General features: G+C 40.1%; 1 long non-coding RNA gene across 1 annotated transcript; it reads right to left on the reverse strand.

The window, feature by feature from the left end:
- Positions 1-497: 497 nt before the first annotated feature.
- LOC132816143 (uncharacterized) lies at positions 498-20,579 on the reverse strand. Its single transcript, XR_009644755.1, has 4 exons — positions 20,464-20,579; positions 19,641-19,679; positions 5,467-5,514; positions 498-1,812 (listed from the first exon to the last, which is right to left on the reverse strand). It is a non-coding gene; the product is annotated as an uncharacterized LOC132816143 (long non-coding RNA).
- Between the last annotated feature and the right edge of the window lie 7,136 nt (positions 20,580-27,715).

The raw sequence follows: 27,715 nt of genomic DNA on the forward strand, positions 1-27,715 counted from the left end.
CCATCCACAAAATTGGGCCATTAGGAATAAGGTTCCATGCGGGACCGCTGGGATCAGATTTCCCATCGGAGAAGAACAAGAAAAAGAGGCATTGTATTATTGTGTTTCTGTGCTCACTCAAAAATGCACTCAACAAGCACAACACACACACACACACTAACACACACACACTCTGAGCACACCAACTTACCAACACACACACTAACTTATCCATTCACACACACACTGGTAGACGAACACAGCAACACACACTAACATACCAACACCACAAAAACACTCCAACATACACGCACACTAGTAAAACACGCACTAATGCAGCAATATGCACACTAGCAGAGCACACAATGCATAACACACACACACACATCAAAATATCATGACTTGGTGGTGCCGGCGTTGGAATGGGTGGACACAGTTAAAAATCACACAACACCAGGTTATAGTCCAACAGGTTTATTTGGAAGCACACTAGCTTTTGGAGCACAAGTTCTTCATCAGGTGGTTGCGGAGGTTCACAGATTAAAGCACATTAACATGTGCACCAACGCAACATATACAACATACAAACCGACACACATCCACAATGAATCGCGAAATGAAAATGGAGGCAAGTTTGATAAAAGAAGTGTTCACTCCTAAAAAAAACAAGAAGCACCTCTGGATGTGTAAACTGCACCAAAACTAACCCTGAAGCAACCTCTAATTGAACAAACTGTAATTTCATCTGAAATTGCTCAATTTTGTCCATGATGGATTGTTACTGGGATTTGAATCTCATGCTTATACCTGTAGCGCTATTGATAAAAAAACTTTTGCTTCATTTGCCAACTGACAGTAAGCTTAGGTTGAAACAAAGGAAAAAAAAAGCATTAAGTCACATTGTCCAAGGACTGAAAGTAACAAACAGGTTACTTTGGGAAGGTGAGTATGATGAGAGGTCACAGAGATAACATTTTACCTCTCTTCTACGGCCTCAGTTGCAGCCCTCGGAAACAGAAATGACACTGAGCACTTGGCTGTTGAGCTCCTGTAAAATATTGCACCATTAAATTATGATTCATTCCAACTGTTGATGCTGACAGACCAAACATTCAGTCGCAATGTTTGCCCAGGTGTCGACTGCACAGAGCGAATGAAAGCATGGGTGTGTCCACAAGTCCCAGTCTTTCACCTATTTTTCTGCACGTATTTCCAAGAGTATTTCAGTGCTTCAGTGAAGGACAGCTTCCCTCTCCATGATGATGCCAACAGACATAAAATGTGGAAATAATTCAGGAGAAAGTGTTAATTATTTGTCCATGTTTAGTGCTACCCTAAGAATTCATACTTATTGAAAATTGGATTCACAAAAGGACTGGAAATCAAAGCCTTTATTGTTGATAAGACCATCAATGAAGAATATATGTAAACATAAGTTGGAATACTCCAGGTCAGACCCAAACTTAGTGACAATAATGATTGCAAAGTGTCACCATGGTGACAACATATAAACACAGCTGTAAGATTTGGGATCTTCAAATAAATCTTCAAATAAGTAAACTGATAATGGTTTGAGTCTCAAAAATGCATTTACTGTGCAGTTTTCATACCTTTGATTGAAGTTGGGCTTCTCATATTGCAACGTTGTAACAGGGGGCGATAATGTCCATGGCTATTCTGAATTGGTCCGACTTTAACTTCACCGCCAATCCATGGCCTTGCAAAGGGAAAAAGTTCTATCCATTCCAAACAAGACTTCTGAAGGTGGTGATCGAGGTGGTTTGTTGCAGTACTCAAGATCAAGAGCTCCCATCCTCTGAAGCCTCAGAATCACTGAAAATATGAGAACAAGCATCTTTCCCCAATCAGTGGAGCAGATCAACTAACCCATGATTAATAATGTGGTGACAATTCTTTGTCAATTCATGCAGTGGCTTTTTTTTAAAAGGACCTCTCACCTTTTTTTAAAGGACATATCATGTAAAGAAATGAAATAAATAACTTGTTTTTAGGGAGAACTTTTTATAACCACACACTTCCTAAAGTGCTTTATAGCCAATGATGAATCTTTTAACTTCAGTGACTGCTGTAATTTAGGAAAGATGGCAGGCATGCATTCTCAAACACTAATATAACAATTAGGAGGCACAGGTGTTAACATCAAGATATAGTTTACTGCATGATAGCATTAGGAAGGTCACGTCAGTGGGACACAGTTGCTATCTGAGGAAAGTGATAGCCCCCTTAGGATATCAAGTTGGACTTCTAGTTCTCTATTCAAGACTGTGTGACATTATCAGATAGGATATAGCTCAATATACCCTACAACGGCAATCCTTTCTGAACCATGACTTGAGACAACACTGTATAGAACTTTTTCCCTTTGCTGCTCTTTTAACAAAGTTACATTCTCCTTGGCTTTTTTTCAGAGAGGTCGTAAAAGCAACAATTCCAAGAAATTTAGATTTGAAGGGTTTTAGGACCAATTTGATTATACATAACAGATATGGCTTTCGAGTTTTAAAACACTTGTACATTGAAAGGGGAGTGGCCATTTTTCCCAGCTCAGCTTTTCTCTGGCTTGGTTTGGTTTGGTTTTTCACAGTCTGGCTGTGAAAGCCATCAGTCATTTTGGAAGCTGTTAGTCCAAGAAACAGCTATATGGAAGAAGGTGTTCCATGTTGAACCTCCCCTGCCAGCTCTCTCCAATGTAAAGCCGTGTTTGATTTTTCCTTTTTTGCCATGAAGTGTTTATGGGGATTGTTGCAAGTGCTTGGAACAGCATCCTTAAGTTGGGGTAATCTGTTACGTATTCAAATAGGTTAAATTATTCCATATTCTGTTCTCTTTTGTTTCTGTTTCATTCCATAATTTGCAAATAAATTCTGTTTTATTTAAAACTGAGTGGTTGGGTATCTCTCCTGGAATATCCACGCTACATCTGCTTAAAACAACTAGTAAAGTTAGGGTCCAGGCTACTGTCTTGAAATGATTTGAGGGGTCTGGCTTTGTCCACAACAAATAGCATTGGGTCACTTTCTGTTCAATTTTCATTAAACAAGACTTATTTTGATCCCAAACATTCTGTTTGATAGCCCGTTGGGTTAGAATATGTTTTTAAAAAGAGAAAAGAATGGCTTGCAGTTATATAGCTCCTTTCATGACCACAGGATGTCCTAACGTATTATACAACCCTCGAAGTACTTCTGAAATGTTAGTGTTATAATGTAAGAAGCGTGGCAGTCAATGTGAGAATGGCAATTCCACCAAATGGCAATGCATTGAATATCAAATAAAACTGATTGAAGCTAGCACATCAGAAGTGATGCCCCTAAGCTCTCTACAGCTAAAGGACTGCAGCTGTTTAAGAAGGTAGCTCAGCGCTACCTTCTCAAGAGGCAACAAGGGACGGACAGTAAATGCTGGCCCAGCCAGCGATGCCCATCTCCCACGAGAAGATAGAGAAAAAAATACATTTTCTTCAAAATTATGACTTGGTACCTTCCACTTCTACCCATGTGGCCTTTACTTAACATCTGATCTAAAAGACAGATCCTATCATGGAACCATATTCTTCAGTAATGCGCTGGAGTGCTAACGTTTTGATTTTTGGTCTCAAAAGTGTGATAATCTTCTGTGACTATAGGTGTGTGATTCATGCAACTAACCTTTTTAGAGGCTGGATTTCAAAATAGTGGAAAATGACTGTTGGCTACTTTTATGAAATGTTTCTTTGAAGAAAATCCTTCTGAACCGGTGACATAAACCGTAATGCAGCAGAGGGCAGGTGGCCATAAAATCATAAGACCACAAGACATAGGAGTGGAAGTAAGGCCATTCGGCCCATCGAGTCTACCCTGCCATTCAATCATGGCTGATGGCCATTTCAACTCCACTTACCCGCACTCTCCCCATAGCCCTTAACTCCTTGCAAGATCAAGAATTTATCAATCTCTGCCTTAAAAACATTGAACAGCCCTGCCTCCGCTGCACTCCGTGGCAATGAATTCCACAGGCCCACCACTCTCTGGCTGAAAAAAATGTCTCCTCATTTCCATTCTAAAAGGTGAACCACTGGCATGTTAAAGGAATAGCATACTTATAATGTGGGGTTTATAGTAATTATAGTAAGCATAGTAATTATAGAATGCCATTATTTTGTTTTCAGTTCAGAATAATTAAGGATTGATTTTCTTTTTGAAAACTAAGGAATTGAAATTTTTCAGGACAGTTCAGAAGAGACCCAGCTGGGGTCAGTTTATTTTTTTTTCCTCACAGGAATATAAGACAAAGCACAGTCATCTCAACAGGAAAGTTTAGTTTGTGTCATTTCTAAACCAGAAGAGTTTGGTTAGAAATCTGAGGTAATTAAAACTGAGGAAGTTTAGGCTCCATAGTTGTGGAAAAGTTAATGTTGGCAGATTCAGGAAAGGCTTATCAAAATAATTCCTGATCCACAGCAAAGGAACTTTCAGGAGTCCGTTACAGGAATTGGGAGATATGGTGAACTTTCACTGGATATGAATCGCTTTAAACTGATGATGTTGGGAAACAGGCTGAAGCTTTGTTTTGCTGTGTGTTAGAAGATCCAACTATGTTAAGTATTTAGAAAGCATGATTTCTATTACTTTCTTCTTTTGTATAATTAATTTCTGTTGTTTGAAGGATTCTGACAATGTTTCAGTGACTGACCACTATGTTAACTAAAATTTTTACAAAATGTTTTGTCGTCATATTTAAATCTGTGATCCGACCTATCCATAGGGTAAATAGACAACGTATTTTCCGTGAGTTGGGGTGAGTCTAGAACATGACAGCATAGGTTTAAGGTGAGAGAGAAAGGTCCCTTTTTTATGCAGTGGGTGGTGCATGTATGGAAAGAGCTGCCAGTGGAAGGGGTGAAAGCTGGTACAATTACAACATTTAAAAGACATCTGGATAGGTACATGAATAGGAAGGATTTAGAGGGATATAAGTCAAATGCTGGCAAACAGGACTAGATTAATTTAGGATAACTGGTCAGCAAGGATGAGTTAGACCAAAAGGTCTGTTTCCATGCTATACATCTCTATGACTCTATGACTCTATCCAATAGTGCCATGAGCTAAGATTGTAACACTTCAGGTTCAATGGTGAGACTGCGAGCAACTGAGGTACAGCTGATTCGATTAATACTAAACTAAAATAACAATAATACATTAAAGTTACTTCATCAACAGTGGAATATCTTTGGGATGTCTGTGATAAATGCAAGTCATTTATTTTTCTTTAGAGAAAGGGAGATGATGGCACAGAAGTATTACCACTGGACTGGAGACCCAGGCTAATGCTTTAGAGAGCTGAATGTAAGTCAGATCAAGACATGGTGAAAGGTAAACAAAAAAATTTAAAAATCAGAATATTTAAATGATCTCAGCGATGGTGACCATAAAACCATCATTGATCACTTCAAAAAGGCCATCAGAGAAAGAAATTTACCATCCTTACCCAGTCTGGCTGACATATGACTCCAGATCCATAGCAATGTGTTTGATTCTGAAATGAATTAAGCAATCCACTCAGTTCAAGAGCAGTTTGAATGGGTAACAAAGCTCAGTGATGCACACATCCCATGAATAAAATAAAAAAAACTCAGGAAGACTTACTTTCAGAGGCAAAAATTATGCAATATTGTTATAGATAGAGACAAAAGGCAATTGAAGTTTAAACTGATTAGTAAAGATAGATCACGTGGGATTCAGGGTGAGCTTGCCAATGATGGATGACATCAAAATTGGCGGTTTAGTGGACAATGGAGAGGGTTAGCTCAGACTACAAAGAGATTTTGATGAACTGGGTCAAAGTGAGGAATGGAAGGACAAGTTCAGTTTGGATAAATACAAGGCATTGCATTTGGTAAAACAAATAAGGGCAGGGCTTATGCAATCGATGGTAGGGCCCTGGGTAGTTTTGTAGAACAGAGAGACTTAGGGGTTCAGCGGCATAATTATTTAAAATTTGCATCGCAGGTGGACGGGGTGGTTAAGAAGGTGGTTTGGCATGCTTGTCTTCATTGCTCAGATCTTTGAGTGGAGGAGTTGGGAAATCATGTTGAGGTTTTACAGGATGCTGGTGAAGCCTCTTCTAGAGTACTTTGTATAGTTCTGGTTGCTCTGTTATAGGAACAATATTATTAAATGGGAGAGGGTCCAGAAAAGGATGTTGCTGGGAATGGAAGTTTGAGGTATAAAGCGGGTCTGGATAGGCTGACATTTTTTTGACTGGAAGTTGAGAATGGCATTGCAGAGGTTTATAAAGATGTATGAGGGATATAGATAGGGTAAATAGCAAAGATGAGGGAGTCCAAAACAAAGGGGGCATATTTGTAAGGTGAAAGGAGAAAGATTGCAAAAGGAAGTTGGGGCAATTTTGTTACATAGAGAGCATTTAGTGTGTGGGATGAACTGCCAGAGGAAGTGGTGGATGTAGTTACAGTTACAACATTTAAAAGACATTTGGATAAGTACATGAATAGGAAAGATTTGGAGGGATGTGGGCCAAACACAGGTAGGTGGGACTAGTTTAGTTTGGGAACATGGTCAGCGTGGACTGGTTGGACCGAAGGGTCAGTTTCCATACCATATGACTCTGTGAATCTATGAAACTTCTGTTCCCTTACTGTCTGGAATTAGTTTGTTTTTGAAAGGGAAGAGAGGTCCGTTTCTTAACCCCTAAGTGTTTGGTCAATTTGAATAAGCAGCAGTCTGATTTTCATGTGTTTAAATATATTCACTCTGAAAATCTAATGCTATATCACTCACTCACCACACATACTGACACTCAGACTTAAACATTCGAGAAAAATAGTTGATTAAAAACTTGTACAATCTGCAAAAGAGAGGAATATTTTGTAAGTCCCATAGTTGGCTGGACATAATGAAGAAAATGCCTGGCAGATGTGGTGAAGGGAATGGGTTTTTCCAGTCATAAAGAGTAGCCAGTTGAATTCATTAAAAGTCTTATTTCAAAGTTGTCACATAATTCCCTCAAAGGTGTGGATTTTCATGAGAAGTGAAGAGTTTGCAGCCTTATTACCAGGATGTGGGCTTTATGTACTGTTGGAATCATAGGGTCATAGAATCATACAGTACGGTCCAATCAGTCCATGCCGAATATAATCCCAAACTAAACCCATCCTACCTGCTTGCTCCTGGCCCAAGGAAAAGCTCAGAGATCTTACAAGCTCCAGTTGTAAGCCACAATGCTGCTGCATTGTTCACTGACTGACTGTTTTTTCCTTGCTTCTTGAGGTATTAGTATTCATTATCAGTCATCAAGTTCAGTCATATTACCACATTATCAATATACTTATAATGCCCATCCAGATTTGAAGTTGAAAGGCTTCGCTCTGCACTAGAAAATGAATTGCAACCATTCACATTTACCCTCTGATAAATTTGTGTCTTTGCAGCTCACTCGGTTAAAGCTTAAGCGAGACAACATGAAGTCTGGACTTTTCAGTTTCAGGTAAAACTGCTGGTAATAAGAGGCAGGAATTCTCCAAATAGCCTTATCTTGGTATCACCATTCAACGGGTACACCCTACCCAGGATAAACCTATTAGAAATGTTCCAGATAATTGAGGTATCTGGGTTTTATGTAGAATTGGATAAATCGCCTGAACCTTAGCAACAATCTTAACATCCCTTTAATATGCTTTTTTCAAAGAAAAAGCAGTTCCTGAAATTCCTATACTGAATACAATCCATGTTTTAAAGTTAAAACTATAATGTCCTTAGACATGCAAATTACAAACTGCATATAAGAATGTTTCAATGTTATTACAATTTTTTTTTGAAATAATAATAGTGTCCGAGCAATGCTTGTGTTTGTTATTAATGTGAAAATTGACCAGCAACGTCTGGTAGGAAGGGGAATCCCAATGAACCAAAACTCAGATGTTTCCAGATGATTTACATCTTTTCACATTTTAGCTCCTGAAAGCAGCAATTCACATTCAACACCTCCATGGGTTTCATGAATTTATTATACTCACTCATTAATTACCTCTTCAACCCATCACCGGCAATTAAATCCAGTAATTAACAGTGCAAGTTGCCTTTTAACAAGGTAATCGTGTTAATGTTGCCATTTAACCTCTCTAGCTTAACAAATCAACATCAACTCTCATTCTTTCAGGTAGTGGGAGATTTTAGAAGTGTGCCATTTTCTTATGTATTTTTCCTTTCTCTTGCTTAGTTCAAATCTTATTCACACTTTTTACTTTTTCTTTCCACACATGACTCAACATTGAAATCATCCAAACTAAATGATTCACCTTGCACTGTCCTCCATCTGTTTATCTCTCAATCCTGAAACCACATTGGCTAAATGATATACATCGTTAATCCCATCCTTCTTCTCTTTCAGTTCAACATTTATTAGAAGCAATTAAATCATGAATCAATCAGTTATTATTTTATGTGACTCAGAGTTTCTTTCTTAATACCCACCAAAATAGTTTATTGGGTGATGTGAGTCTATGAATACTTCCACACTAGTCAGTGCCTGTTTAGAGGGGATAATTAATATGATTGTAGCCAACACTGACAATTTGCATTTATACAGTACCTTTAGTTTGATAAAATATTCCAAGGCATTTTACAGGAATGTTATTCACTCTGCTCAGCACAAGAACTATCTATGAGCAGAAAATACTGAACTGCTTCCAAGTTTTTCTTCCAACCATGACACCCATATTTTTAGTCCTGCTTCTGTACATGACCATGGAAGGAATAGAAACATAGAAAGAACATAGAAAATAATTCAGCGCAGTACAGGCCCTTCAGCCCTCGATGTTGCGCCGATCCAAGCCCACCTAACCTACACTGGCCCACTTTCCTCCATATGCCTATCCAATGCCCGTTTAAATGCCCATAAAGAGGGAGAGTCCACCACTGTTACTGGCAGGGCATTCCATGAACTCACGACTCGCTGAGTAAAGAATCTACCCCTAACATCAGTCCTATACCTACCACCCCTTAATTTAAAGCTATGCCCCCTCATAATAGCTGACTCCAGCTATTAAGGGAATTCAAGCTTTTACTGATTAAGTTATATGCTAGCAATTTATAATTGTTTATCTGTACCTATAGTCTACTTATTTTGTAATAAATAGTTATTCTTGTTAAGAGCAGTATCCTGGTCAATTCTTTTTGTCAACCTTGGTATGCAGTTCAGGTAAGTTGGGGAATTTTGTGTGCTACCATGAAGTCTTCAACTCTGTGATAACTCCAGCAATAGTGGGATTTCAATTGCAGTACTCTACCCCAGTGAAACACGATAATGTCTGTCAGTGACAGAGAAATATTATTGGGGATGTATGAGAGATCAAAATTGAACAAATGTAGACATCTCACAGATTTTTAGGAGTTTGAAAACGTTGTAGAATTAAGAAGGGAGTGATTCATGAAGGGATTTGAAAATAAGGGTGCCATTTTAACTGTGATTACTGCAAAACTCCATACTGAGATGAATCTGCCCTCCGTGATCTCTCTGAGAATGAAATTCATCATCAAACAGGGTCAAAATCAAATTGCAAAAGCAACACACTTTCTGGTATCTTGACTGTCAGGAACAGTGTAGTCCTGTATAACTTGGTGCCAAGAACCAATTAAGAGCAAAATATAAAAAAGGATCATTGTCTGAGCATTGTCCAATGCATATCAACAAAATATCTTGCACCACTTACTTGCTTTACAATAAAATCCATCAATTAACAGCTATCAAAGTGGGAAGCAATGGGGCCTCTGAGCATGCACAAGCATGTCGGTAAATTGGGACTTTGCACTTACTGGCAATCTCATATCAAGGTGCCAAAATATTGCAGTGGCAGGAACTGGAAATATCATTTTTGTGTTTAACAAGAGCAGCTTTTCTGATGTTGGAATTTGGCAGTCTCAAGCAGATGGGCATTTGCCCAAGATTGAAGCTGTGCTAAATGTGGCTTGGATGTTCCTGGTGTTTCAAGTTGAGCTTTGTAGGTGCAAAATGTGAAGGATTGAATAGTTCTCTTACACTGGCTTTTGGCCCAAGAGGCACTCTGTGTAACAAAGTCTCCAAACCGCGCACCAGGAATTAGTCTCTAATTTTGCCAGGCATTTTTAGAAGGCGACAAAGAAATAGTCGGAGAGGATTAACTAACTGGATAATTGGCATCAGCACAGCACAGTGAATGGCCTCCTGTTGTACTGAAATATTAAAAGAAAAATGGAAAAAAATCATTACTTCACCTCTGAAATTTGATTAGTGCTTTAAGGCATGTGTCTGTGCAGAAACCAGATGTTAAGTTTAACTTGGATGATGGGAATGGTCTATTAAAACAAAAAAGCTTCATACTGATGCTTCCTAGGGTTTGATTATAAAATAAAAACAAGTCATAGAGATGTGCAACACAGAAACAGACCCTTCAGTTCAACCTGTCCATGCTGACCAGATATCCCAACCCAATCTAGTCCCACCTGCCAGCACCTGGCCCATATCCCTTCCAATTTACAAACCCATCCAGATGTCTTTTAAATGTTGCAATTGCACCAACCTCCACCACTTCCTCTGGCAGCTCATTCCATACGCGTACCACCCTCTGCGTGAAAGACTTGCCCCTTAGGTCTCTTTTATATCTTGCCCCTCTCACCCTAATCCTATGCCCTCTAGTTCTGGACTCCCCCACACCAGGGAAAATACTTTGTCTCTTTATCCTATCCATGCCCCTCATAATTTTGTAAACTTCTATATGGTCACCCCTCAGCCTCTGATACTCCAGGAAAAACAGCCCCAGCCTGTTCAACGTCTCCCTGTAGCTCAAATCCTCCAACCCTGGCAGCATCTTTTGTAAATCTTTTCTGAACCTTTTCAAGTTTCACAACATCTTTCCGATAGAAAGGAGACTAGAATTGCACGCAGTATTCCAACAGTGTCCTGTACAGCCACAACATGACCTCCCAACTCCTGTACTCAATACTCTGACCAATAAGGGAAAGCATGCCAAATAAAAGAGACCTCAGGGGCAACTTTTTCTCGCAGAGGATGGTGCGTGTATGGAATGAGTTGCCAGAGGAAATGGTGGAGGCTGGTAAAATTGCAGCATTTAAAAGGCATCTGGATGGGTATATGAATAGGAAGGATTTGGAGGGATTTGGACCGGGTGCTGGCAGGTAGGACAAGATTGGGTTGGGATATCTGGTCGGCATGGACAAATTGGACCGAACACTTGTTTCCATCCTGTACTTCTCTATGACTCTATACAGTGACAATTTTCAGGACGATGCTCAAAACTTTCTCCTTCCAAATATCTACATTAAAAATAAAGTTAACATTTTTTATTCAGGCATAATAGATCCACATGTACCTTTATTACCACTTGTAGGAAAACATGAATTGCTACATAAAAGAGATTATGTTGATTGGAATCACTCATTGCTTTATTGGAGATATGATTTGGAGATATTTCATTTGCTATCCATCATGCGGTGATGTGCTTTTTGCATTGGGTTTTGCAGTTAGTTTTTGAAATAGATTATCACAATCCTTATTGTGCATGTGAGACTACACATTCAATGTCTTTGCCTAAATATCACAAATATTTAGCTGTCCATAGATTAGAATCGTGCGAGAAATAAAGTTTCTTTTTTGTTGTAGTCAGAACAGCACTGTAAGTCTAACAGGTAAATAAATACTGTTAGAATGTAAAGTTATATTGAGTAAGGAATTATAATAAGACTCTATTGCAAGGCGCAAATAAAAAAAGTGCAAGCAATAAATCAAAGCTAAATTACACTTAATTGATAAATGCTCAACTTTTTAAAAATAAAAGCTTGACAAATTGTGAGTGTTTGAGCAAATTTCAACAGCTTCTGGATTTCAAAGAGAGTCCCTTCCGGATACTCCGAAAATATGTTCTCTTCACAGTTCTCTGTTATGAATTTGGACTGGTTATGATGGTGGGAATACCGCCAAAGGCAAGATCTGTTGAAATGTTATAACTTTAAAGGCGAACTGCAGCGTCAAAAGTTAGGCTGCTCACAAAAGGAGGAAGCCAGCTATTTGGAAAGTAGGTTTTAATTCTTTATGATTAATCGACTTTTGGTAATATGTTTCACTCAGTTTCTCATTAAGAAAATAAACCACAATGGTTATCAGTGTGCTTCATATGAATCACTTTTGCGTGTTGGTGTACAAACCAGCCAACAAATTTGAAACAACCATTGATGAGCAATAAAAGAGTGAGATTCATTGATGAGCATTTGAGTGCCATCATCTATACTTTCTATACATCATCTATACATCATCTATACATGGGGTAGAGTCCATGAATCAGTCAACCTCACTGGCATGAGCCCACCTCAATGCCAATTGACATTGAACACCATTTACTTCAGGTTCAGTTTGTGGGCAACCTTCAAACCCAATAGCATTGGAAGAGTGTGCGAATGAAATATCTGGAATGTTTGGATTAAGGGTACCAGAAGCCAAGACCTATTGGAAGAATGTTGTGAAACTTGAAAGGGTTCAGAAAAGATTGACTAGGATTTTGCCAGGATTGGAGGATTTGAACTGTAGGGAGAGGTTGACTAGGCTGGGGCTGTTTTCCTTGGAGCTTCAGAGGCTGAGGAGTGGCCTTATAGAAGTTTATAAAATCATGAGGAGCATGGATATGATAAATAGACAAGGTATTTTCTCTGGGGTGGGGGAGTCCAGATTGTGTAGTCAGTAAAAAATGTGAAATTTCTCATAAGCATGTAAGGGTTCAGGTTGTTGTTATTTTTAACATTCAGCCATCAGCAAAGAGCTTAGGAAACCGTGGATGGAAGCAGACCGAGGTCCAGCTAGTTCGTGTGCTAATCATGTGATAATGGAGTTGATGTCTGTGATGGTCAATCGATATCAATCAGTCAACAGCTCACTGGAAACAAAACAAGAAACATTAAAGGGTGGAAAGCTTTACAAGCCATGGGGTGGCTCAGTCATTAGCACTGCTCTCTCACAGCACCAGGGACCTTGGTTCAGTTCCTGCTCTGGGGGGCATGTCTGTGTAGACTTTGCACATTCTCCCCGTGTCTGTGTATGTTCCCTCTGGTAGTTTTGGTTTCCTCCCACAGTCTAAAGATGCACGGATTCTTTGAATTGGCTCTGGGAAATGCAGCATTTCAGGGATGAGGTAGGAGGTGGGTCTGGGTGTGATGCTGTTCAGAGGGTTGGTGTGGATTTGATGGCCTGACTGGCCTGTTTCCACATTGTAGGGATTCTATGATCATTCTATAAGCCACAGTCCCAAAGTTATCTTCTTGTTTTATCAAATTGAAGTTAACACGACAAATCGGCCATGGTCATATTGACTAACAGAGAAGTTCAAAACACTGCAAGGTCCACTCGTTTCTGATTTCTTAGATTCTTATGATCCTATGTACAATATTGAGTATCTTTTAAACTGCATAGTTGTAAAGTTGCCAGCAACAATAATGCAAGAAAAATAATCAGTATCCCTCTAGATTTATCAAATCTTGCCTGATGAATCTCTACAGTCGTCCCTATGACATCTGTGGGAAACATGTGGTTGTCATTGAAGCAAATGTTTTTTCGTTATTCACTCATGGGATCTGGCTGGGTCAGTATTTATTGCATGTGTGAAGGTAGTGGTGAGCTGTCTTCTTGAGCCTCTGCACTCCATTTGCTGCAGGTAAACTCACAATGACAAGAGCTTCGGGATTTTGACCCAGTAACACTGAAGGAACTGCGATAGATTTTCAAGTCAGGATGGTGAGTGACTTGGAGGGGAGTTTGCAGGTAATGGTAATCCCATGTGTCTAAAGCCCTTGTCCTTCCAGGGGGAAGTGGTTATGGATTTGTCAGGTAAATAGGAGCCTTGGTGAATTTCTGCATCTTGAAAATGGTCCATACCGCATTTACTGAGTGTTCGTGTTGGAAGGACTGAAAGTTTGATGATGTGACACCAATAAAACAGGTTGCTTTGTCCTGGCTGGTGTCAAGCTTCTTGAGTGCTCTTGGAACTGCATCCAACCGAGAAAGCGGAGAGCATTCCATCACCCTCCTGACCTGTGTTTTTAAGACGGTGGTCAGGCTTTGGGGAGTCAGAAGATGAGTTACTCATTGCAGGATTCACTTCCATGTTCTGCTATTGAGCTTGCTGGCTAATGTCAGGTCATTAATATATGAAAGTAATAAATATGCTTTGTCTGTCAGATACCATCCAGATGTTTCACCATCTTCTCTGAATGGATCAATCTGGAATATTTAACTTCCTAAATGCCTCATGAGCCTGCTGCCACCACATTTTTAGGCAGTGCATTCCAGGCACAACCAAGACATTTCTTCACCCAAAGAGTGGGGGGCCTGTGGATTTCATTAGTATAGGAAGTATTTGATGCCAAACATTGAATGTATTCAAGAGGTGGCTAGGTATAGCATAGAGTCACAGAGTCATAGAGATGTACAGCACAGAAACAGACCATTCAGTCCAACTCGTCCATGCCAACCAGATATCCTAAATTAATCTAGTCCAATTTGTCAGCACTTGGCCCATATCCCTCTAAACCTTTGCTGTGCATATACTCATCCAGATGTCTTTAAAATGTTGTAGCTGTACCAGCCTCCACCACTTCCTCTGGCAGCTCGTTCTATACACGCACCACCCTTTGCATAAAAAAGTTGCTCTTTAGGTCCCATTTAAATCGTTCACCTCTCACCTTAATTTTATGTCCTCTAGCTCTGGACTCCTCCAACCCAGGGAAAAGACCTTGTCTATTTACTCTATCCATGCCCCTCATGATTTTATAGACCTCTATAAAGACACCCCTCAGCCTCTGATGCTCGAGGGAAAACAGCCCCAGCTTATTCTACCTCTCCCTGTAGTTCAAACCCTCCAACCCTGGAAATATCCTTGTACTTGGGGCAAATATAAAGCAAGATTAGGCTGTTGAGTTGGATGATCAGCCATGATCATGGTGAATGGGGGAGCAGGCAAGGGATGAATGGCTTTCTCCTACTCCTATCTTCTATGTTTCTGTGTTTCTACAGAAAGCAGTTTGCTAACCTCACGTGCGCTTCTTTTGTAAAGCTGTGTCCTTTAGTTCTTGATATTTTTACAAGTAGGGACAGTTTCTCTTTACCTATTCCATAAAAACCATTCCTGATTTTGAACCCACTGTCAAATCTCCTTCTGGCCTACTCCTCTCCAAAGACAACAGCCCCAATTTCTCCACTCTTTCATGCAACTGATGTCTTATCCCTGGAATTATTCTCACAAAATTGTCTCCAATATTTTTCCTATAGTGTAATATACAGAACTGTATGCAGCAAGTAGATGATGTCTAACTTGTGTCATAGAGTCACTGAGTCATAAAGCATGGAAACAGACTCTTCAGTCCAACCAGTCCATGTCAAACAGAATTCCAAACTAACTAGTCCCACCTGCCTGCTCCTGGCCCATATCCCTCCAAATCTTTCCTATTCATGGACTCATCTAGGTGTCTTTTAAATGTTGTAAGTGTGCCCGCATCCAAGACTTCCTTTGGAAATTCATCCCACACGCAAATGACCTTCTGTTTAAAGGAATTGCCCCTCATGTCTTTTTAAAATCTTTCTCCCCTCACCTTAAAAATAACACCTTCACCTTGAAATTCCCCATTGTTGGGAAGAGACATCTATTATTAACCTTACTCACACCTCTCATGATTTTATAAACCTCTATATGGTCATCTCTTAACACCCTACACTCCAGTGAAAAAAGTTGCAGGCTATCCAGCCTTTCTTTATAACTCAAACCTTCCATAACCAGCAACATTCTGGTAAAGACCTTCTGAACCCTTCTGGCTCAATAATATCCAACCCAACAGTGTCCTATACAAGTTCATCATAATCTCCCTGTTTTTGTACACTACATCCCTGTTAACGAAGTCCAGAGTACTTTACATTTTATTAATCGCTCCCTCAACCTCTCCCACCCTCTTAAATACCTTATGTACACAAACACTCAGGTCTCTTTGCTCCTGCATGCCCCTTGAATAGTAACCTTTATTTTATTCCATCTCTCCAAATTTATTATATTTAAGTGTATTGAAATTCATGTGCCACCTACCTTCCCACTCGGCAAACATGTCCTTTTTAAATCTTACACTGTGTTCCTCACAGTTGACAATTCTCTCATGTTTTGTGTTGTATGAGTGAATTGAGAAGTTGCAGTAGCATGAGTATAAATAGCAAAAAGACAAAAACAATGATAGTTAGAAACAATGGTATTGGAATAAACTAGAGTGAAGATTGAAGTGGACGGATGAGTTTGCCTATTTAGGATAATCAATAACAAGTTGTGACAGATGTAATGCATAAGTTAGAAGACAGATGGAGAAAGCTAAAGTAACTTTCTGAAGATAAAAGATGCATTAAGAGCAAGGAAGGAACATACTATCCACTATACATCAGTTCCGAACATAGGTCACTAGCCTTGAAATGTTAACTCTGCTTTCTCTCCATAGATTCTGCCAGACCTGCTGACTTTCTCCAGCAGTATCCAATTTTATTTCAGATTTCTAGCATCTGCAGTTCTTCATTTTATTTTGCTGTTGACTTTCCTCAGAAGTATGGCTCAGAAACCTAAGAATAGATAAATATCTGCCCAAGAAAATGCTGTGGTTGTTAAGATGTCTGCTAAAAAATTCACATACTTGCCAAAAATCAAATGAAGAGTTATTTGAAATTGCACGTGAAAAGGGAACTTTAAATAGTGGCACATAAAAAAATGTCAGTAATGTCAGAAAATACTATTTGATCAGAGCTGAAAACAGATCTCTTTTAGAGGGTGGAAAAAAGACCAGCAAGAAGAAGAGTTGACCTAAATGTAGGTGGAGGCCAGATGAGTGATGGTGATGTGTGACAATAGCACAAGACAGACCAGCATGACCTACCATGACCACGGATCTGCTGGTAGGATTAGCTACAAGCAGCAACAATGACACTGTCATAACATCATCATCTTTGAGCTAGATATGTCTATTGCATTGACCAATATTAGGATGGAACAAATATAGATTAGATTCCCTACAGTGTGGAAACATGTCCTTCAGCCCAACCAGTCCACACTGACCCTTCAAAGAGTAACCCACCCAGACCCATTTCCCTCTGACTAATGCACCTAACACTATGGGCAATTTAGCATGGCCAGTTCGCCCGAACTGCACATCTTTGGATTGTGGGAGATAATCATAGCACCCAGAGGAAACCCACACAGACCCGGGGAGAATGTGCAAACTCCACACAGACAGTCGCCTGAGGCTGGAATCGAACCTGGGACCCCAGTGATATGAGGCACTATGCCGCCCCCCATGTTTTAAAATTCTTGCAATTCAGTAACAAATGTGAGAATCAACATATTGTAGATATAAAATTAAGACAGACAGGGACACTTTAATACCTGTCTTATGAGGCCCTAGTAAAATGCTGTTGTTATGTCGCCATAGTCTTACCAGACCATAGGGGCTGCTCTCTCATTAGAGAGAAGCAACTGGTGGTGATTTAACCTGTGGGCCACGGTAACCTCAAAGCGGTGATGGGAACTGAACCCATGCTGTTGGCATCACCCTGCTCTGTAAACCAACAATCCAGCTAAACCGATTCCCCCCCAATAAGACATTAGGATGAGGTATAAAGTACTTCAAGTGGAAAGAATAACAACCATTTTCCTGTGAATTATGCTCATGCCATACCAGGGCCCCGTAGCAAACGGAACAAAGAGAGAATTAGAAGTTTAAAAGGTCAAAAATAAATTAAACAGAAGCTGAGAGCTTGATGACTATAAGTGGAGAATATTGTTTCAAGTTAATAAATGCGTATCAATTAAATTTTTGTTGCATTTCATCTGAGTATGATCAGAATGTTAGATTTTGATGACATATGTTAGTCTTTTGTGCATTACGGTTAAGCCAGCTGTAAACTAATTGGAAAACATGTTACAAGTCAGTTGAAATGTTTCAGTTGATTCAGTGTAGAATTTTGTAAAATCCATTCTGGCCAGTCAGTCTCTGAAACTATTAATGCGTGGAGCATAAACACTCTCAAAATCTTTGGCTATTGAGCTTCATCTGCTTGTGCTAAGACATAAATATCAGTGATTGTAAGATAAATAAAGATAGCTATTTAGACAATCAACACACATTAGTGCAGCAAGAAAGCCAACAAGAGGCTGATATATAATCTATGCAAACTAGATCAAAGCAAATTGGCAGCCGATTTTATATCTTTCATATTGATTAGGACTGCCCAAGAAAATCATTAAACATAAATTGACACAATATTAGGGCAGGTGATGGAAAGAGTGGTCAAGGAGTGTGGGCGGCACGGTGGCACAGTGGTTAGCACTGCTGCCTCACAGCGCCTGAGACCTGGGTTCAATTCCCGACTCAGGCGACTGACTGTGTGGAGTTTGCACGTTCTCCCCGTGTCTGCGTGGGTTTTCTCCGGGTGCTCCGGTTTCCTCCCACAGTCCAAAGATGTGCGGATCAGGTAAATTGCCCGTAGTGTTAGGTAAGGGGTAAATGTAGGGGTATGGGTGGGTTGCGCTTCGGCGGGTCGGTGTGGACTTGTTGGGCCGAAGGGCCTGTTTCCACACAGTTAGTAATCTAATCTAATCTAAAGAGCATTACAAGAATGGAAAGAGTGACAGTGAGTTAGAAAGGCTCATGGAGGGAATTCCAGAGTTTACGACCTAGGCTGTTGAAAGCACAGCTACCAATGACCAGTGGTGAAATGGTTAAAGAGCAGGGACACTCAAAGAGGCTAACATTGGAGGAGTGTCGAGATGTCAGAGGAGATTTTACAGATAGAGAGGTACAAGGCAATTGGAGAATCAGAAAACAGAACGAGAATTTTAAAGTCACGGTGTTGAACTGAGATACAATGGCAGTCAGTGATCAAAGGGGTGATGGATGACCAGGATTGGATGTGAACGGTAGAGGTTGGGATCACCACATGCTTGTGGAGGGTAGATCATGAAAGGTTGACCAGGAGAGCAGGAGAGTTTAGAGGTGGCAGAACGTGAATGAGCTTTTCAGCAGCACATGAGCTGAGGTAAGGGCAGAGTCAGGACAAGTTACAGTGATGGAAAGAAGTGGCTTAAGTGATTTAAATGAATTCATGGCCAGCACTAAATCCAAGGTAAATTATAATAGCAAAGTTTAGCTTCCAATATATTCCAGAGAGACAGATGGAGTGGTTGCCCGAGGAATGGAGGTTGTGTTGGAGATTGATCGTTTCCGACAGTTAATTGGAGAAAATGTCCTCTCATTTGTTGCTGGATATCAGACGAGTAGCTTGGCAATTTGAAAATAAAAGAGAAAAGTTCAAGAGAAGTGGTGCTGGGGCAGAACTGGTTGCTTTCAGCATACATGTGAAACTGGTGTGTGAAATTTCATCTGGAAAAGCCCCCAACCCAACCTATTAATGAATATGCATGTAGAAAATGCCTTACCTGGTGCTTAAAGTCTAATCCTTCGAGCAAACATGTTTTAGCAAAAGTAATTAATTATTCAAGGAAACAATCTGTGTCAGGCGAATGAATTAAATAATAGAGATAAATAGAGACATAATGAAAATTGAAAATCTTTTTTGTATACCTGGATATTTTTGGCACACTGCAGCTGGGAAGTCAGCACCTGAGGGAGAAAAGAACACGCAATAATATGAGTTGAGACATTTCCTCAAATCCGATGCAAAATCACAGTCCAAATTTCCCAAACCTGTTTTTCCTCTTAGAACTGGTGCCAAGTCTGCATTGTCTGCTTTGATTTTTGAATTAATGTGAGAACTTAAAAATGAAAAGAAAAACAGGCAGGAACTGTTTTACTGTCAGAATCAACATGCTACTGTTGGCCATTGATGTCTGCACTAAGTTTTGAGAATTTTAGCACCTAATTTGGCCTGTTAATGAATCAGTGTTACCACCAATTTATGGTGAGTTACAATTCTTGATAATGTGTTGGGATGCTATAACAACTCACCTGTGTCCTTGTTGCTCTTGAACACGCTACAGTGAACCATTTCTCAACCTCTAATGCCTGGGAACTATTATGAAAACATCCTTATTTGTTTATCAGTGTGCACACCACTGAACTACAAATAATCTGATGCCACATGAAAAGTGTTCTTTTACCTTATATACTCTTTTCCATACTTTTAATGTATGTGAACAATGTATGACAAATATTATATAGCCTAAAGCAAATACAGTGCTGAAAACATATGTAACAAAAGAACCTTTGGCAAGCCAACAGAGCAATTAGTCAGGCACTTCTTTTCAAAATGATATTACTAATTAATATTAGACAGAAAAGGTATATCTTAAATTTGCTTCAGGAAGTCTGATCTGCTTAGTTTTGCTACTTTTATGTGTCTGTGCCTGAACCTCTTCACTAATTTGTCTTCAGGCAGTGTACTAACCTTTTGTACTATCACATTGTAGAAAGCAAACTCGACAGTCTATCGCCCGAGACAGATTTTAGCCATTTCCCAGGTTCTCTCCACTCTTGGTTGAAGTCCAGTTATTGCATGTTTTGTTTTTTATGTGCTCCCAACATAACAAATCACCATCAGCACCTGAACTAAGTAAAAGCAATTCTTTTTATGAACTCCCTACAAGATATTTGCTTTGCTGGGCACACGAAAAGAAAAGAAGCGATGAATAACTTTTCAAACTGCTTGTTTCCAAATGAAAAGCATCAGACATGAAAGAGAAAGAGAAATGAATTGAATGTTGTTTTTTTTACCTCCTCATGAAAAAGCTGATCGGATCTGTCTTTCTCTCTCTCGCTCACTCACTTTTTTTTAAAAAACTGAAACACAAGTGATTCATCATTCGTCCTGTCAAAAGTACTTTCCACAACATGACCTGAACAATGCGACTGTGATTGCAAAGAGCAGCTTCGATTGAAAGATAGCCGTGACATTTATCAAAAGATATTTCAAGTACTACTTATTAAAATCGCATTTTTGACTGACGGAATAATATCACGATTGCGACTCGTTTGGGAGATATTTATGAGCAACTTACCAACTAAAAATGATTTAACACCTCCTTAAGCCAGAACAGAGGACCTGACAATCAAGATGATTACAAACATATCATAATTGCACATCAGAATAATTCAAACTTTTAAGGTTAAAAAGCTTGGATTCAGAACTTTGATGTGAGCTTCACAGCCTTGGGAAAACACCACATCTTTGATCCTACATCAGTTGTAACAATGAATAATCTTGAACTCTGATCACAGCTAAAGATGTTTTTTTTTACAGTAATTTTGTTTTGGATGACAGGTGCTTCATGTTGCTTGGCTCCCAATGAAAGATGCAACCGACAATTCGGTTAGAAAAAAGCATGGTATCTGGTGAGGTCACGAAATCAGTCTCCATCCCTTGTGGTTTATTATATTATCAGGTTCTATCATATGTGAAATCTTTAATTATCCAACAGCAATAAGAGGTTTTGATACATTGGAAGCTCTAGAAAATGGGCATCTGTTAACCCTCTACCTTTTTGCATGCCTCAGCAGATGTATGTCTAACCTTGTGAAGAAAACTTAATTGAAACATGGAACTGTGCAGAATTTATGGTTCAATAAACTGTTAGGACAAAGGATCACACTTCCACATTCTCTGAGTAAAGAATCAAAGATTACTGAGTGAATTGTCTGATAGCAACATATTTCACAACTGGGAGGGCACGTGGTTCCAGCAAGGTGAAGGCGTTGGATCTGAAACTCTGTTGATTTCACAGTATACAGAAGATCCAACCAAGGGGAGGATTGAAATCTGAAATGTTAGGAGCAAATCCCCATTTTACGGCAATTTTCAGTGCAGTTTGATATTTCGCTGCAGGTGAGGGAGGGTATAACTTGGATCTGTCCCCAGCAGAGTGCAGCCATCTAAATGATGGGCATTATTCGTGGGTCCAGAAGGATCTGAAAGGGTTAATCGTTGAGCAAGTGTGATGATGCCACAAGGACTTAGTGGAAGAGTAACGTCTGATCTCAGAGCAGACAGACCTAAGGCGTGGACCTCACATCAGTAATGTAATAATTTAGAGCCTATTCTTACAGTCCATAAAATTGCAAAAACTATACCTTGTTTCCTCTACTCATTAGACAAAGTGGCTGTTACCCTCACACTCACATTAGTCTATCTGTTCTCTTCAAGGACCCGTACACTTTGAATACACAGCTGGCTACAAGCACAACGTACTGATTAGTGTGGGATCTGAAGATTATATTTTGTAGTGCCAGTCTCATCAAGGCAAAAGTGTTAGAAACCCAAAAGACGTCAAGGAAAACAGATACTGCTGATTACAATATACAGCAAAGCCTAACAGGTCTCATGGCAACACTCAACTTTGGGCAGCACAGTGGCTTGGTGGTTAGCACTGTTGCCTTCTCATGCCAGGCACCCAGGTTCAATTCCAGGCTTAGGTGACTGTCTGTGTGGAGTTTGCACATTCTCGCTGTGACTGTGTAGGTTTCCTCTGGGTGCTCCAATTTCTCCCACAGTCTAAAAATGTGCAGGTTAGGTGGATTGGCCATGTAAATTATCGCATATTGCCCAGGGATGCATGGGCTGGGTGGATTAGCAATGATAAATGCGGGGTTACAGGGATAAGGGTGAGGAACTGGGCCTGGGTGGGATGCCCTTCAGCCGGTAGGTGCAGACATGATAGGCCAAATGGCCTCTTTCTACACTTTATGAATTCTATGATGCTTCAGATGAGAAGACAAATTATGTCAGACCTGATAAAAGACATACTGGAACATCTGCAGCTCCACAGCTGAGGTACAGGTTGCATTAAGAGGCAGCTGCCAGTGGGAGCATTCCCTAATCCAGTTTCAGTCAGTGAGTGATGAGAGGTCAAACGTTATGTGGGTCATTGTGTCATACAGCACAGAAACAGACCTTCGGTCCACTCATCCACACTGACTAGGTACCCCAAATTAAATGAGTCCCATTTGCCAGCATTTGGCTTATATCCCTCTATACTCTTCCTATCCAAGTGCCTGTCCAAATGATTTTTAAATATTGTATTCACCTCTACCACTTCCTCTGGCAGCTCATTCCAAATATGCACCAACCTCTATGTGAGAAAGTTACCCATAGTTCCCTTTTAAATCTTTCTCTGCTCACCTTAAACCTCTAGTTTTGGACTCTCCTACCTTGGCTATTTACTTTATCTATTACCCTTATGATTTTATAAACTTCTGCAAGATCAACTCTCAGTCTCTGACACTCCAGGGCAAAACGTCTCAGCCTAATCCACTTCTCCTGATAACTCAAACCCTCCGGTCTCAGTAACATCCTTGTAAACCTTTTTTGCGCCCTTTCCAGTTTAATAACATCCTTCCTACAGCAGAGAATTATGTGCAGAACTCCAAATGTGGCCTTACCAATGCCTTGTAGAGCCATAACATGATGTTCCAACTCCTATACTCAGTGAGCTGACCAATGAAAGCAAGCGCACCAAGTGCCTACTTCACCAATCTGTCTACCAATGATGCCTCCTTCAAAAAACAATGCACATGCACCCCTAGGTCTCTTTGTTGAACAACACTCCACAGGGCTGTACTATTCAAAATGTTGTCCTGCCCTGGTTTGCCTGTTCAAAATGCAGTCAAACCTAAATAACCCTGTTACAAAGCATAAATTTAAACAGTGTAGTTGTTCAAGCTGAAAGCGTGAGAATTTTAAAAATAAGTTCTTGTTCAGATCAGGCATCAACACAAAAGTGCACAGATACCATGTGGCAAGACGATAGGAAACAAAACTCTTAACTGGGAGTAAAGAGCAGGGAAATCAGGAAACTATTCCCATAAAGAACTGGGCAATTAAAAAAAAGAGTGATTCTGGTCTAACAAGTGAATCTTGGAAAACTCACTTTTATGGTCCAAAAGGCAGAATTAGGTTAGATACAGTGTGGAAGTAACAGTGTGAAGGGCTTATGCTCGAAACGTCGAATTCCCTATTCCTGAGATGCTGCCTAACCTGCTGTGCTTTAACCAGCAACACATTTTCAGCTGTGATCTCCAGCATCTGCAGACCTCATTTTTTACTCAACAGTGTGGAAACAGGCCATTCAGCCTAAGAAGTCCATGCCAACCCACTGAAGAGTAACCCACCCAGACCCATTCCCCTCTGACTAATGCACCTAACATTATGGGCAAGTTAGCATGGCCAATTCACCTGATCTGCACATCTTTGGATTGTGGGAGATAATCATAGCACCCAGAGGAAACCCACGCAGACATGGGGAGAATGTGCAAGCTCCACACAGGCAGGTGCCCGAGGCAGGAATCAAACTTGGGTCCCTGTGCTGTGAGGCAGCAGTGCTAACCACTGACCCACCTGAGAAAACCGGGAATCCTCCAAAACAGACATAGGAATTCTCGATTAAAACCACAAAGAATGGGAAACCCCTCCAGAACAGCAGCAAACTGTTGGAGAACTGCCATCACTGCAAAATAAAAGGGTTTAAATAAGATAGCAGGCAACAACACATTTGGAAGTCATGGCGTTAAAATAAAATTGCCAGGAAGATTTTATTTCAGAAATAGGCCAAATAGAACACTAAATTGCAGAACCTGGACAAAAATAGTTATTGAAGTCTGGAATAGTTTATAAATTAAATTCTAAGTCAGAAGCCAAACAAATGACTATACTTCTGTACATAACTGGGAGTATAGCAGATGATGTTACTCCTCACCAAAAGATAAAAGAAGAAACATTCAAAGAGTTGCTGAAAGCCTTTGACAATTTTTTTAACAATCTCAGAACTAATACAATTCTTAAAAGAGCAAGACTTAACAGAAGAATTCAGAATCCTCAGGAATCCTTCAATGAAGAACGGTCACTGGTCTCAAAACATCAATGCTGGTTTCTCTTCACAGCTGCTGCCAGACCTGCTGAGTTTCTCCGGTGATTTCTTTGGGTTTTTTTTGTTTGAATCCTCAGATGGCTTAATTGATGATGTCTCCAGACTAGAAGAGAGATGTGACTACAGTGACTTAAAGTCAGAATCTACATGAGAAACTAAATTGTTGCAGGGATTGCTGGTGAATCTTTATTAGTTCCATTACAGTTGATAGAAGACTTAACACTCGATAAAACCAGCCAGTTGGTGAGTGAAGTTGAAGTCTGGAAAGCAATACAAATCAATCCTAAAGAGGGAAAATTAAACATGACACAGTAAATCTTTGGAATCCACTTAATTTTTAATGTACCAGAGAACAAACAGACAAAAAGCCAATAGAGCAGATAGGACAAACGCGAGAAGCTAAACATCATTGTCAACTCTTTTGTGCAAAGGAACCTCACAATGGTAAACAGTGCCCAGTTATTAAAATTGAATGTTTTACAAAACAATACATCATTTTTTTAAAAAATGTGCTAAAGGAGGACACAACCACAGAAAATGGATAGGTCAAAGAATTCCCTGCATGAAGAAGTAAAGCAGTCTCCAGTGCAAGGTCCAAGGGGAGATCAGTGACCCAGACCATATGCTTTGGCAAGGTGGTATTTATGTGAAAGGGAGTTTCATTAGTTTCAGTCTGGAGGTGGTGGTGGTGGTGGGGAGGGGTGCGGGGGATGTGCGGGGGCGGGGGTGTGGTGTTGATGAGGAGCAATGTCACAACATTAGCAGATAACGAAGTTAGATAAACACTGCTCATAGCTGATGGAAGTTCAGCTATACTGTCCAGACGGCACCACACTGATCAAGTCAACTAACCTCTAGCCAACGAATTAATGCCTTTCCGAGTTCAAAGAAAACATGTTCAGGGGAGAGTAGTGAAGCCTCGAGATCAGCTGAATTTGTCAAGTCAAAACTTGGGGCATAAAGAGGTTAGTGGTAAATACAATTTTACAAGCAAATGCATAAAAATGATAGCTATCGAGAAAAAGGCTGGGGAGTGTTGTGTATGAGTCTTGGAGGACCTGAAAAGTTAATAAGCATCACTTACTGTGATGCCCTCATAAGCACATGATGGGAGAGTCAAAAAGTCCACAAGGGAGAATGATCTGTACAGGTCCTTAAAATTATATTGTAGCAATATAGAACTTTTATTGTAACTTGCAAAAAGAGTTGCAGAGATCCAAAAAAACTGCATCTCGTCCCCTCTGCAAGACTCTTCTCATTAGATTAGAAGGTGGGCTACCTTCACACACACTTGACCATGTAAACCCACAAAGAACCCATTCACTTTGGAGGTACTCTTGGCAGTCTAAAAGACAGTGAGTACAGGCCAACATTTTCCATAAGTACTATTGCCAACGTTTACACCTGGGCATTCAGTGTTCTGATTAAAATGGTTTTATTTTTAATCGTTTTTTGATGTGTGTGCTTTGCTAGCAAGACTGTTACTTTGCCAATTGGAAGGGAATGTGAAAGTGGTGGTGTTTCTATGCTCCTGCTGGGCTTTCCTTCTCAGTGGTAGAGGCTGCAGGTTTGAGAAATGCTTTCAAGGGAGTCTGGGTGAATTGCTGCAATGCCTGCTAGAGATATTATACAGCACAGCCAAGGCTGCTGGGGGAGTGAATATTTAATCGACCGACGGGGTGCCATTTAAGCAGACTGCTTAATCCTAGGTGGTGTCTACCCTCTTGAGTGTTTTTCAAGTTGCATCCTATCTAATCAGGTGGAGCTTCTCATGAACAAAAACAGAAATTGCTGGAGAAACACAGCAGATCTGGCAGCATCTGTGGGAAGAAAGCATAGTTAATATTTCTAGTCTGATGACTCTTCATCCTTTGGAAAGTCAGAAAGTGAATCAGCTGCTGCATGTTACCTAGGCTTTCACTTGCTGCAGTTGCAAAGTTTTTATGGAGTTGAATTTTCTGCTTTGGTTCAGTAAAGGTGAGTCAGGTAATACCTCAGTGTTACAGTCCTGACTGGAACACCAATATATTTGTACAGAAGTTTGGTCCCTGAAACTCAGGCTGAAGTCAGATGCAAGCCGAAGGCAGCCAGTGTTTAGGTCAGCAGGTATGAAAGGCCTGACTCCATCTGCTGCAACCAAGTTCTTCATGTGATTCACAGGCCTCCGAGCCCTCATCTCTCCCTCACCTTACCACCATTCTCAAACCCCATAGCCCTCAGACCCATTCCTTGGACCCACATTCCCCCTTCACACCCCCTTGACCCCTCATATCTCCCATGACTCCTCTATATTTTCCAATCCCTCTTCATGCTTTTATACATCCTCCTCATGTCCAGTCTTTCAGTCCATATAGAACTCATGCACCATATTACAATGATGTCATGAATTTGGAATGATTAGGAATTTTTTAAAAAGTCACTCATAGTTCATTTGAAACAATTTCCCTCTCCTATAAACTCATAAAACTGTCAATCAAACACAGACACTCATAGCACCATTATGAAATAGGTTAATGTCACTCTATCTTGTTCAAATAAACAACCCGCTTTTCCTTTCTTCTTTTCATGGAATGTGGGTGTTGCTGGTGAAGTCAGATCATTTTTATACCTTCCCAATTGCTGTTGAGAGTAATTAAGCATCAACCACAAAGCCATGGTCTCCAGTCACATACAGGCTAGACCATTTCCTTTCCTCAAAGACAATAATAAAACAATGGTTTCTTGAACAACTGATAATGGTTTCATGCTTTTGATTACAGAGACTAGCTTTTCAAATCCAGA

The sequence above is a fragment of the Hemiscyllium ocellatum genome, chromosome 5 (assembly GCF_020745735.1).
Source record: "Hemiscyllium ocellatum isolate sHemOce1 chromosome 5, sHemOce1.pat.X.cur, whole genome shotgun sequence".
Lineage (NCBI taxonomy): Eukaryota > Metazoa > Chordata > Chondrichthyes > Orectolobiformes > Hemiscylliidae > Hemiscyllium > Hemiscyllium ocellatum.